The sequence below is a fragment of the Humulus lupulus genome, chromosome 5 (assembly GCF_963169125.1).
Source record: "Humulus lupulus chromosome 5, drHumLupu1.1, whole genome shotgun sequence".
NCBI classification, from domain to species: Eukaryota; Viridiplantae; Streptophyta; class Magnoliopsida; order Rosales; family Cannabaceae; genus Humulus; species Humulus lupulus.
The window spans coordinates 116987363-116997833 of record NC_084797.1 but is presented as its reverse complement, the minus strand read 5'-3'; the positions used below and the strand labels follow the sequence as shown (position 1 = coordinate 116997833).

Genomic DNA, 10471 nt, shown 5'->3' with positions numbered 1-10471 from the left:
ATCATCACTAAGTCACCTGCTTTGAATTCCAGCGGTCATCTTTTATAGTCTGCCCCCTTCTTCATTCTCTTTGATGCCTTCTCCAGATAGGCTCGGGTAATCTCAGTGCTTTTCTTCCAGCCTTTTGTGAAATTAAAGGCTCTTGGATTTCTTCCTCGATACTCATCTACTGTGTGGTGTAACAGTGGTTGCTGGTCGTTGACAACTTCAAAGGCACTCTTGTTTGACGAAGAACTCTTCTGAGAGTTGAAGCAAAATTGATTTACGTCTAGTAGTTGTGGCCAATTCTTTTGGTTGGCGTTTAGAAAATGCCGCAAGTACTCTTCCAGCATTCCATTGAATCTTTCAGTCTATCCATCTGTTTGAGAATGGTAGCTCGAGGAAATGTTTAGTGGTGACCCCAAAAGGTTAAATAACTCAGACCAAAAGGTCCCAGTGAATCTTTCATCTCGGTCACAGACTATATTTTGGGGGTACTTCCCAATACTTACAACATACTTGAAGAAAAGTCTTGTTGTCTCTTCTGTTGAACAATACTTCGACACCGATATGAATGCTACATACTTTCAAAATCCATCCACAATCACTAAGATTGTACTCAAGTGACACACTCTCCCATGGTCGGCTTGGGACTACCAAACGTTCTAACAACCCTGGTGTCTTGTGTCTCTCCACTTTGTCTTGCTGGCATGTGAGACAGGTTTTGGTATACTCCACTATATCATCGCGCATTTGCGGCCAGTAGTACCCTTGCTTCAATTAGGCATGTGTTCTCTGCCACCCTGGATGACCCGCCCACAAAGTGTCATGACACTCACTCATTATTGTGTCCTCCACAAATCTCCCATCTTTGGAACGTATAAGCGGCCACCCTTGGCCCACAAAAGATCGTCTTCCATCCAAAACTGCCGAGTCTTTCCTTCTTCGCGAGATTCATGATGGTCTTCACCACTGGGTTTTTCACCAGGTTCTCCTTAATGCGCTCTTGGATGGAAGTAGTCACCGCGCTAGTTGACATATTTGCTAGCAATTATTTTGGTTCATCAACGTACAGAATGTGGCTGGTGCGTTTGTCAACCCAAACGGCATGACTCGGAACTCAAAAGCTCCATATCAAGTCACACACGTTGTCTTCGGCTCATCCCCTTCTGCAATCTGCACTTGATAGTAGACCGATCTCAAATCTAGTTTTGTGAAGAATTTCACTCCACTTAACTAGTCGAACAAGTCTATGATCAAGGGGATGCGGTACGTATTGTGCACTGTCACCTTGTTGAGAGCCCGATAATCCATACACAGTCTCAAGCTCCTGTTGTGCTTCTTCTGAAATAGCACAGGCACACCAAATGGTGTCTTCAATGGTCTGATGAAGCCATCCTCTAGTAATTCCTTCAACTACTACCTCAATTCTTCTAGTTCAGGGGGCGCCATCCTATAGCTTGCCTTTGCAGGTGGTTTGGCTCCTGGCACCAGTTCGATCTGGTGATCAATCCCTCTTCTAGGTGGCAAGGCTTTGGGGAGTTGATCCAACATAACATATCCATACTTCTTCAAAACCATTCGAATCTTTGGTGGAATGACTTCTTCCACCGTATCCTCATATACTGTGGGTAGGGCAATATACATTGGTCCTTGTTTTTTCGCGCCCTTCTTCAATTGTAAGAATGACAATAACTTGGTTTCTGAGGCTGCTCCACTTTAGCAGGCACCACTGCAGGTGTCTCTCATATTATGAGAAAACTTCCCCTAGTCAGGATGGGAATGGCTCCCTTCTCCGTAAGAAATTCCATACCCAATATCACATCAAAGTCGTCCATTCGCATGACCACCAAGTCAGTTAGCCCCTCCCACAAGCTGATCTTCATGTTCACCTTCTTAGCCACGCCGGTTGTGGCGAAGGCTTCTGAGTTAACTGCTTTCATGTGGCCATAGTCCTTCTCCCATTTCAATCCCAAACGTTTAGAGTTGATCTCCAATATAAAGTTGTGAGTGGCGCCCGTGTCGATCATTATGCCTCCGGACATTTTAACGTTTAGAGTGGCATACACATACATTAGTCCTTTTGCAATGGTCCTCTTCGCTTTCACACCATGTTTCTTGAGAGCATTTAGCATCCTGAGGGCACCCATGTGCATATATACCTCATTTTCCTCTTCGTTGGCTTGTTCCCCTTGGGTAAATGATGCTTGGAGGGCACTCATCTTGGATTTGTGAGGCGACTTATGTAGTCCGGTACAAATCCAACATGTAAGAGGCTTCTTGAATGGAGGGTTACTACCTTTATTAGGAGAGTTAGACTCAACACTCTTCTTCTCTCTTCCCCCACCATTGCTCTGCCAAGAATTTCCCAACTTTTTACCCCTAACGTTGTTTCCACTAGGTGAAGGATTACTCTTCTTTGATTGAATGTTCCCTGATGAGTAATCAGTCAAGCGTTCGGCAGTAGCTTGAGCAGTGGCTAGATCAGCCACTCGTTGTCTCTCATGCTCTTTATTTTCCCAAGGCATCAAACCTTCCGAAAATGCAAAGAGCTTGTCCACTTCAGACATGTCTTTGATATCAAGCATCAACCCATAGAATTTCTTCACGTATTCTCAGATTGTTCCAGTGTGCTTCAACTCTCTCAATTGGCATCGATCTATGTAGGCAACATTTTCAGGGAGAAACTACGTCTTCAACTCTCTCTTTAGATCTTCCCTTGTTGCTGTGGTGCATCTGTCATTCTGAATGTCATCGTACTTCATCCTCCACCACACTTTGGCATTCGCAGACAAATATATTGTTGCCATGGCAACCTTGCCATCTTTTGATTCAGCTCTCACGGCTTTGAAGTAATGCTACATATCAAATAGGAAGTTCTCAAAGTCCTTTGTGTCTCTAGCCCCACCGTAGGGCCTCGTCTCAGGCATCTTTACCCTTCTGTATTCCATGCAAATGGGACCAGTTGCAGGCTGATTCCCGACCACCCTCATCGTAAGGTTCAGCTTAGTGTTCATCTCCAACATCTCACCCTTTAATGCCTCAACTGACCCCCTACAATTCTCCCTCTGAGGACTATTGGATGTACTTGAAAGGTTCTCCCTTCGCTCGATTGTAGTTATGCGGGCTAGTAAATTGGTCGTGTCTCGCTCAAACACAACCACACAGTTTTGTGTGTTGTTTGTCTCCGGTTCTAGCCTGACAGAGCTAAGATCCTTGACCCTCTCCAACGCTTCGATCCTTTGAATGTTGCTCACCATCATGCACAATCACCAAGCTTTCTCTAACCTGGCTCTCATACAAACTGTCACTGGCCACCAACTTGACTCCTCGAATTGATGGAACGTGCGACACTTGTTAGCACTCTCAGCTAGCAAGTCAGCCTAAAATTCAACCTACAACAAACAAACCCAATGGTTAGCCATGTTACAAATCTTGCACATGTAAGGGCAATGATGAAGCATGAGCAAGCACAAAGCAAGCCATCCAAAGGAAACATCCCACACAACAACTAGAGCATACAACAAACGCAAGTGGCACGCACTGGCCCAACAAAGGTAACAAACAAGCAACAAATAGACCATAAATGAAGCATACACAAAGGGACATGGATAAACATCGTTTTATTCATATAAGGCCTTAAAAAGGCAAGGGAGTACACAGCGTAATCCCCTATCTACTGGTGACCATGGTGCTTCTCTAAGTCACCAGGTGACCTCCCCCTAAGGAGCATTCTAATGAAATAAAGTCTTCCAAGGAACATATATGATTTTCTCCTGCACTACAAGAAATCTGATCTTTACTTACCAATATTTTACCTACCAATATATATTGGTAGGGAAAGTAGGGTTTTGCCTACCAATATTTATTGGTAGATAATATTAGTAGGTAAATCCTAGTCCATTATATTATATTTCGGAACATAGCTTTACCTACCAATAATATCAGTAGGTAATGATCTTTACCTACGTATATTATGGAGGGAAATTTTTTAACCATTCCCGCTCAATTTTCCCCCCATTTTTTATTTTCATTATATTATTTTATTATTATAAATGCTTATTTGGAAGCTTATGTGGAGTAAATAATATGATGTGTACACAATGTATAACATGTGGCATGCCACGTTTGTACATAGTTGGAAAAAATATAAATAACATATATTTATAATACATTTTAATTATATTATATATAAAAAAACATTTTTATTAAAAAATTTATTTATTTATTCACTACTACAAAATATCTTTTACGGGTCTCCTTTTTAGGATACGCACATAAATGTAAGTCCTAAAAAATGTTTCTGTACTTTTTAGGACTCTAATTGAAAGTCCTTAAAAAACACATTTTAGGACTCGCGATGTGTGTCCTAAATAGTCCAAAGAGTCCTAAAAAGTCTGAATAGAAAATTTGAGTGAATAATATGAGTGGTGACTTTTAAGGACTCACTTTGGGTGTCCTAAAAGAGTATTCAGGGCACCCAAAGAGTGCCCTTAAATATATTAAGTAAAAAGAGGGATAAAAACAATTGGAGATTCGAAATTGGGGCTAGGGCATTTCAACAAATTGTCTAACTTTACATTTAATATTAGTTGTTAATTAATTAAATTACTTATTATTTAAATAGTTAATTAAAAATAAAAAGTTTGATGAAAATTTATTAATAATACTTATTGGGCCTTTCAGCCAGGGATTAGGGTTCTTTTTTTTTTCAGCACCACATAGTAGAAGGAAAGGAGAAGAACGGGCAGCTGGGTTCTCAGCCAAGGTGTTTTTCTTGGCGACGACGACGACGATGCAGTGCTCGGAGATGGCTACAAGTGATTCTTGATGCATGTTCCTGGTGCTCAACGATGGCTACAGGTGGTTATCGACGCTTGGACTTCTCGGCAACGCTACAGAGGTGGTCGGAGCTGCATGCGTCCTCGGCACAGCGGCTGTGCAGGCTGGGTTGGTCTCAGATTGGGCGTCAGCAACAGCAGGTATTTAAGCTTTATATTTTTATTATTAGTAGTAATAGATAGTTATATATATATATATATGTAACTCTGTCGGTTCATACGAATGTGATGGAGCTTCTAGTTGGGGTCTTTCTTCAGACCTCTAAGCTTGGACTATCCATAATCTCATTCATGTCAGAAAATCTGTAAGTTTATTCAAATGTATATTTTTTTTCTTCTTTTTTTATGTGTTGGATTTATTGTTGTTTTTTTTTGTCATTTGGTTCTAACTCTGTGTTATTATGCCACATGTTTGTGTGGATGGGCAATGTAGGCTTTGTGAAGCTTGCAAGCACTGAGATTTTCATTGTGTTAGTAACATTAAGTTATTTGCACATTTTTTAGTTCTGTTTTTTTTTGTTATGCGTATTAAATCAATTAAGACTAGACATAGTATGCCTCTATGGCATGATGAAATCTTATTGAATGCTAATGATATTAAAGCAATTTATGACCTCCATCCTCTTTCTTCTCACAACTTTTTGTTAGCCTTACTTATATTAGTATTTTTAAATATTCTACTATATACTTGTCACATTTTATGTTCATTTCTTTCCACAACATTTTACAGGGGATAGCAATAGGGGTCCATGAGTGCTGGGTAAGTTTTATTTCCTTCTTTTCTATGGGTTAGCTTCTCTCTATTTTCTTCTTTTCAAGAACTTTAACAATTTAGATTTTTAGTTAAATGATTGAATCCTGGTGACTGCAATAGTGGGCTGGGCATCTCTGGGTTCACGGCTGGTTTTGCAGCAGGTTTTCTTTTTCTATTTTTTAATTTCTTTGCTTATATAAATATATATATGCTATTTATTATGGTCTAGGTGTGGAAATATGCTCAAGTGAAATTCTCCCATTTCATTGCAATACTTATGTGAACTTTTTAAAATTAAATGCAATGGTTTGACTGGGGTTTGCTACGTGAGGCAAAGTGACTGAGTTTGCAATTCAGCAAGGGCTATTATATATTTTAAAGGATATTGTGATATTTTTGTTTTGAGTATATGCCAATGCCTGGGATGGTAGATTCAAACCACTTGTTTGAGGTGACAATGGTGACATTTATAAGTTCTTTGCATTTTCTCTATTAGTCATGCTGAAACAAAAGCATGTGGTGATATAACATTCATTTCTACTCTATTAAATTAATCTCATCTAGATGAAGTTTTAAAATAAGACAGTTATTTATTTATCTATTTACTATTGTTTATTACAGATCAAAATCTTACAAGCCAAGTTCATGAGATTGTGGGACACATTAATGGGACATTTGGAACTCTTACTGCTGTTCCCATACACCATCTGGTTTGTCTTTTTTATATATCATGTAAATTAGAGACAGTGTTTCAAGTGATCTTCTTTGTTCTGTTTTAATCACTTTCCCAACTTTCTAAAGACATTTTAGTGAAAGAAAAATCAAACAAAAGATAGAATAGAAGGTCTGAGTTCAGGTCTTTTTAAGCAACAGCATTTGATTAATATATGTTTTGAGACTACAATTTAGTCAAATATTATATATGTTATGTTTCTGTCTCTCATTTTCTTTGAACCTGATTTTCTTACAATTTTGTTCAATGATTATGTCAAGACTGCTAAACCATTTTCTCTTCTTTCTACAGGACCAATCTTGTAACGACCCGAATTTGCTAATCAGGCTTAGGGCCTTGATTAGTGTGCCTGGAGGGAAATAAGTGATTTATTATGCTTTAATGTGTTAATGGGTGAATTAATGTGGATATATGATAGTGATGCATGTTTAGTGAGTTAAATGTGCATGTGGGCCCCGTCTGGATATTAGGGGCATGAATGTGAAAATGTCATATGTATGATATGTCTGTGCAGCACGATCCGAGACAATCCTGGGGAGAGCTTAGCCAAAGGGTCACAACGGGGTTGAGACTCGGACTCGGGGTGAGTCGAGGGATAATTTGGGTACTAGGTGTTATGGGATTATCGGGACATGAAAATAAATATTTGGAGATATATTTGAGGATAGAATGTCTAGGCGGGAATATTGGGGAAATTTACCATTTTGCCCTCGGGGACGTTTTGGTACCTCGAGCCTTGAGGTAACCCTTTAGACTGAAGTCAAATAAAACAAAAAGGGGAAATATTTAGAAGCTATAGAAACCAACCTACTCTCTTTTCTTTCAGCTAAGGATAGTTTATCTCTTCCTTCCTCACTCACTCTCTAAGATAAACACAAGGAAAACTAAGGGAATCAACTTGAAGGTCTAGGGGAATTCAGCTGTGATATTATAGGAGCTTGAAGCTTAAGGCTTGAGGATCAACTACAGGGATTGAATTCAGCAAGGGATTTTGGCGAGGCTCCAATTAAAGGACTGTGCTCGAGACATCGGTGCTCGGAGAGCTCAGGACTCAGGTAAGAAAACCCCTGTTCCCATAGAACTTATGTGCAGGGCTGAGCCCAATGTGTTTGAATGGATTGATATGCAGGGCTGAGCCCAATATGTTAGAACTGCTGAGCGTAGCTCTTTATCTGTTTATGCTAGAATTATGTACTTGTTGTTATGTCGTGTATGATATTATGTGAGTGATCGGCTAGAGCCGGGAATGGTGTGGACCGAGGACGGCGAGGGGCCGGGAACGACGTCAGGCACGTTGAGTGCAAGGCCAAGAACGGCAAGGGGCTGGGAGCAGCATTGAGCACGTCGGGTGCGAGTTGCTAGGGCGAGTCCCTAGAAGGATACCTGGGATATCCTCACGGCGTGGTCCGCAAACCCAGGGCTTGGTAAACGCCTGGGACAGCTGGGCCGTATGTGTTTAGCCAATTGGTGGCCTATTTATATGCTTGATATATGTGTTGCATATGTTATCTGTTTGTGGGTTTTCTTGCTAGGCTTCGGCTCACAGATGCTCTGTGGTGCAAGTAAGGGTAAAGAGAAGATCAACCAACCATGAGTATGGCAGGCGTGGGATGGCGTGTACATGTTTGGCCAGCCTGGCTACCACGGCCAGAGGATTTTGGGAGATGCTTGTAAATAAACTCTAATTTTGTCGTCTAGTCGACTTGGTTTAATTAAAGTGTTGTAAACATTTCTAAACCGTATTTTGGGATCCCAAGTGTAAACCTTTTATGATTTTCTATGGAAACTACCATTTCTAAGTTTTTTCCTCTGTTTATAGCTTAATTACACTGTTTGATCTAAAACCTCGATTAGCGAGATGAAAGCACGGTTTTTAAACTCACTTACTAACAGCTCTAAGGAAGTAAGGCGTTACAAATCTCTTGACTTTCACGCATTGTGCGCTCTGTATGCTGTTACTGGTACTCATTTTTGTTTTGTAACAAAACCGTTAATCAATTTTGTCTTAGATAAGTAAATTGTTCCTAGGCTGCCTAGTTTGTAGTGATTCCTATGGTAACTCAATCATGTAATACATTAATATGGTGAAACAACAGAAGGCAATTGTGCTTTCAATTAATTAATTTTGTTTACCATGAGTAACTCAATTGCTATTTCTTTTTCCGGTGCAAATTTTATATATATATGTATGTATAAAAATAAATATAGATATTTTTCATTTATGTTTATATGCATGTAATTTTGTTTATTTGTTTGTTTTTCCTTGTTTAGATGTTGCACTTGTTACTTCTCTTAGAGATGGAATGAATCTTGTGAGTTATGAGTTTGTTGCTTGCCAAGCATCCAAGAAAGGAGTCCTCATTCTGAGTGAGGTAATTTAACTTTATATTTTTTCTGAGTTTGCATGGTAGGTTTTTTCCATTGTTAAATTCATCAGAAAAGCTTAAATTATCAATAAAAAAAGAAAAAGGAAAAAAAGAATACTTTGTTGTGAATTCTGTTCAACGCATTGTCTTCATAGTTCTTCAGGCTTGCATCTTCTTGTTTATTCCATTTAAATTTAGTTTGCAAGTGCAGCACAATCGCTCGGTGTTGGTGCCATTTTAGTAAATCCATGGAATATCACAGAAGTTGTTGCTTCCATTGCTTATGCTTTGAATATGCCAGCTGATGAAAGAGAAAAGAGACACCAGCATAATTTCATGCATGTAACAGCTCATACATCTCAAGAATGGGCTGCAACCTTTGTTAGGTATGCTCATATATAGCATTAGCATTAGCATGTATGATTTATAGATAATGAAATCTTCTCAATGTGGAGATTGACATGTATTCTTGGATTTCAAATTTCACTTTTGTTCTAAGAAGCAAAAATATTTATCTGTTCGTACCAGCTAGTGTTTCTTTTTCAGGCTTTATTCTAATCTAGTGTCATTTTTTGTTTCTCCATTTTAGTGAACTTAATGATACTATTGTGGAAGCTCAACTGAGGACTAGGCAAGTTTCACCTCTACTTCCTATGAAAGAAGCCGTTGATCACTATTTGGAATCCAATAATAGATTGCTTATACTGGTACGCATCTTTCTCTTGCTACACTTTACATGCTGGAATTTTATATGATATCTGTTTTACATTTCTATATTTTCATTTTCCATGTTCAATTATGTACAAATTGGGTAAGGGAAGTAAAACTTATAAAGTGACAGTGTGTTAATTTGTGTAATTTACTTTTCTTTTTTTCAGATGGAATAACAAATATACTGGTAGAAATGAATGTTATAGCACCACATGCTTTTGTTTCATAAGTTTGGTTTACCCACATCGTGAAAATATTGTGGGTAATCAACCAACTTATGAAGAGTTAGTTGAACGACTGATAACTCTACAAAATAGAGTTATTTTACCATATTTTATATGCTAATTGTTGCTTAGTTCTTGAGTTTTTAATTAACTTATTAAGTTTTTATGAAATTTTTTATTTATTAGTCTTACTGTAGTTTTCTAGATTTTTATATGTTTTTATAGATATTTTATTATAATATGTTGTAATTTAATTATATGAAATTTGTATTGTTAAGATAGAAGTTAAAAATGTAATTCTTTTGAACTTAAATGCTTTATTAAATTAAGTTATAATCAATATTTTCAAATAATTAATATGATTTATTTATAATTGAAAATATTTGATTGTTATTTAATTTATTTTTATCTTGTAGGAATTATATTGTTGCATTTTTATTGCTCTTGAAAAGAGAAGAAAAAAATGTTAGAGTTGAAAGAAAAGAGAGAAAAGTGGTGTTTTTGAGCAAAAGCCCAAGTCAGCCGAGCCCAAGTGCCAGGCCCACTTCCTCCTTCAGCATATATGCACCTGCCCCAGCAGCCTTCATCTCTCCAGGCCGTACGGACCCAGCTTCACCATCTCAGCCGTGTCCCCTTCTAGCCGTACGCCTCCTGAAGAGAGCCATTCACTCTTGTCTGAAGCTGCACCCAGCAAGCCCAACGTTGGCCTTTCTCCTTCAGAAGCCCAACCGGCCCAGGTCCCCAACTCGCCCAACAGGCCCCAAGCATCCCAGCCGCCTGTCACTGCCGTCCAAACACCCCTTGAGCCCATAAATTTGCTTATTGTCCCCTTGCCTAAAATGTCACCTTTTTACCTATTTTCT

The 10471-nt window shown here is 38.8% G+C and overlaps 1 long non-coding RNA gene across 1 annotated transcript; it reads left to right on the top strand.

Moving 5' to 3' along the window:
* Positions 1–8224: 8224 nt before the first annotated feature.
* On the top strand, positions 8225–9674 carry LOC133780566 (uncharacterized). Its single transcript, XR_009869412.1, has 4 exons — positions 8225–8268; positions 8579–8679; positions 9263–9380; positions 9552–9674. It is a non-coding gene; the product is annotated as an uncharacterized LOC133780566 (long non-coding RNA).
* The last annotated feature ends 797 nt before the right edge of the window (positions 9675–10471 follow it).